Source organism: Triticum dicoccoides, chromosome 7B (genome assembly GCF_002162155.2).
Source record: "Triticum dicoccoides isolate Atlit2015 ecotype Zavitan chromosome 7B, WEW_v2.0, whole genome shotgun sequence".
NCBI classification, from domain to species: Eukaryota; Viridiplantae; Streptophyta; class Magnoliopsida; order Poales; family Poaceae; genus Triticum; species Triticum dicoccoides.
The window spans coordinates 664,371,682-664,375,417 of NC_041393.1; positions in this window are offsets into that span (position 1 = coordinate 664,371,682).

The following is a 3,736-nucleotide window of genomic DNA, read 5'->3' on the forward strand; positions in this document are numbered from 1 at the left end:
AGTACTCGCAAGCAAGGAGCTACACTACATATGCATGGGTATATGTGTAAAGGGCCATATCGGTGGACTGAACTGCAGAATGCCAGAATAAGAGGGGGATAGCTAATCCTGTCGAAGACTACGCTTCTGGCAGCCTCCGTCTTGCAGCATGTAGAAGAGAGTAGACTGGAGTCCTCCAAGTAGCATCTCCAAGTAGCATAGCATAGCATAATCCTACCCGGCGATCCTCCCCTCGTCGCCCTGTGGAAAAGCGATCACCGGGTTGTCTGTGGAACTTGGAAGGGTGTGTTTTATTAAGTATCCGGTTCTAGTTGTCATAAGGTCAAGGTACAACTCCAAGTCGTCCTGTTACCGAAGATCACGGCTATTCGAATAGATTAACTTCCCTGCAGGGGTGCACCACATAACCCAACACGCTTGATCCCATTTGGCCGGACACACTTTCCTGGGTCATGCCCGGCCTCGGAAGATCAACACGTCGTAGCCCCACCTAGGCACAACAGAGAGGTCAGCACGCCGGTCTAAATCCTATGCGCAGGGGTCTGGGCCCATCGCCCATTGCACACCTGCACGTTGCGTACGCGGCCGGTGAGCAGACCTAGCAACCTCCATTACAAAGGAAGTTGCGTTAACGCAGTCCAACCCGGCGCGCGCCGCTCAGTCGCTGACGTCAAAAAGGCTTCGGCTGATACCACGACGCCGGGATACCCATAACTACTCCCGCGTAGATGGTTAGTGCGTATAGACCAAATGGCCAGACTCAGATCAAATACCAAGATCTCGTTAAGCGTGTTAAGTATCCGCGAACGCCGAACAGGGCCAGGCCCACCTGTCTCCTAGGTGGTCTCAACCTGCCCTGTCGCTCCGCCGCAAAGTAACAGTCGGGGGCCGTCGGGAACCCAGGCCCACCTCTACCGGGATGGAGCCACCTGTCCTTTCAGCCTCCTCATCAGAATCACTTGCGGGTACTCATCGAGCTGACCCGACTTTAGTCACCATCTGTATAGTATGTATGTATGTATAGTATATACCCGCGATCACCTCCCGAGTGATCACGGCCCAATAGTATAGCAAGGCAGACTGACAAGAATGTAGGGCCAATGATGATAAACTAGCATCCTATACTAAGTATTTAGGATTGCAGGTAAGGTATCAACAGATGTAGCAACAATGTCAGGCTATGCATCAGAATAGGATTAACGGAAAGCAGTAACATGCTACACTACTCTAATGCAAGCAGTATAGAGAAGAATAGGCGATATCTGGTGATCAAGGGGGGCGGGCTTGCCTGGTTGCTCAGACAAGAAGGAGGGGTCGTCGATGTAGTCGGTCACAGGGGGTACCGGCATCGATCTCAGGGTCTACCGGAAAGAAGTAACGGATGGGGAACACAATAAATAACAGAGCAATCAAATGTAACAAAAAGCAAGAAGCGGCAATACGTTGTGATAGAGGTGACCTAACGTAGGGATAGGTGACACCGGCGAAGGGGGGAAACATCCGGGAAAGTATTCCCGGTGTTTCGCGTTTTCGGACAGATTAACCGGAGGGGGAAAGTTGCGTGTTTGCTATGCTAGGGATGTGTGGTGGACGACGGGCTGCGTATCCGGATTCGTCTCGTCATTCCGAGCAACTTTCATGTATAAATTATTTTAATCCGAGTTACGGTTTATTTTATATTAAGATTTAAATATTTAAAATGATTTTTTAATTTCATGATTTAATTTAATTCGAAATTAAATTTGTATTTAAATGCTATGGGTACACAAGAAGTGTACCCAGATTGTGTCTAAGGGGCTGACACGTGGGGCCCTGGTCAAATGTCCAGTTAGCGTTTGACTGGACCGTTGACTGGTCAAAGGGGACCCATGGGACCCGAATGTCATTGACTGGGTTATCCCAGTCAGCGGTTTGACTGGTCAATGGACCCATGTGTCATTGATACATGTTTTACTAAACAACACTTGATTAACTAATCTGGTTGATTAGGTTATTAAGCAGGTTAATTAAGTTAACTAATTAACTTACTAGATAATTAATTAATTAATTAATTAATTTAACAATATTTATTTATTTAATTTCTTTTTATGTTTTATTTTTGGGCGTGGAACCCATCTGTCATAGGCACAGGGGCCTAACGGGGCAGGTTAACGGGCGCGGGCGAGGCTGCCCGTTTGGGCGCCTGCCCCGACTAGTGGAGGCGCCGGGGCATCGTAGCCGGCGGCGAGGTGCGTCGGGCAGCAGGGGCGAGCTTCGGCTGTGGTGCGACGCGCGTGCAAGGGAGCGGCCAAGGCAGTAGGTAGGTGAGCAGCGACACGGTGCGGCAACGACAGAGGCGCGCCTCGGGCGGACGTGCGCGCGCGAGGGCACGGCCAGGTCATACGCGAAGCGGGGCACCGGGCGCGGCAACGGGAGGACGCGGACGGCGGTTACAACAACGAGATTGAGGGAGGAGGTGGGGGTCGTTGGAGAGGCTCACAGCGGAGCTCGTGGAGGGCTCGGTGAAGCCGAGGGAGGTCGAGGCCGTCCGGCGAGGTGGGGATGAGGACGACGGTTCCAAGCGGCGGCGGTTGGCATCGATGCGACGAGCACGACGTCCTGTGAAGCTCGGGGAGGAGGACGAGGACGCGAGGTCCGGCAAGGAGGCGGTCGATCCGAGCGGCGATGGCGGGGCCTTCGGCGGTGGTGGTGGCGCACGGCGATGACGAGCGGGTGCGGTCCGGTGGGTGGCTCTGGCGACGGCGGTCCGTCGAGGCGCGGCGTCGGGCGAGCAGCAAGGGGCGTCGTTGCCCCCCGATCTAGATCGGGGGAGAGGGAGCAGCGGGGTCGTGGGATCGGGCGATGTTGGGGGCGTGCGCCAGGGGCGATGGGGACGAGGCAAAGTTGCCTCGATCCCGATCCAGACGGGTGAGAGAAGGGGATCGTGGGGAGGAGTGGAGAGTCGGATCGGGCTAGGGCTTCATCGGGGTTGGTTATAGGCCAGGGGGGTGGCTGGGCCGGCCGGTTGGCCAACTGGGTTGGGTGGTCCAGTGGGGGGGTTGTTTCTTTTCTTTTCCTTACCTTTCTGTTTTTCCTTTTTCTTATTTATTTCCTTTTTGTTTTTATTTTACTTTCTTTTAAGTTTACTTTTTACTTAATATTAAAATGATCCCTAAATTAGTAATACCATGAAACCCACTGCCACAAAAGGCTTTATCCCAAAACAATTTAGTTTAGTATTTTATTTATTTATAAAAGCATTTAAATATTGGTTTTGCTACTGTTTTATTCATTTTAGATTATTTAAACATTTTATAAAAGTGTGGTTTCTCCACCATAATTATCTATGCATTATTCGGCTCCACCCAAACATTTAGTTTTTACTATTTGAAAACTTTTATTGTTTGCCTCAATTTTGAATTTGAATTTGAATCGGTTTCAAACTAACATGAGATTAATCAACAGTAATCGAGGTGACGTGGCATCATTTGCAGAGGTTACTGTAGCTTGATTACCCGGTCGTCACAATTCTCCTCCACTACAAGAAATCTCGTCCCGAGATTTAAGAGGGGAGTAATGGGGAAAGTTCTGGTTACGATATTCTAACGGATCTTCTCGAAGAAGTTAATCCCTTTCGTTGATGTCTTCAATTCTTTATTCCAATGCATCATGATGAAGTTGTCGTCCTTTCTTCGGGTAACTCCATCGTACTTACGAATAGGGAAGGGGCAGCTCTACAACGGTAGGATGTTATAAG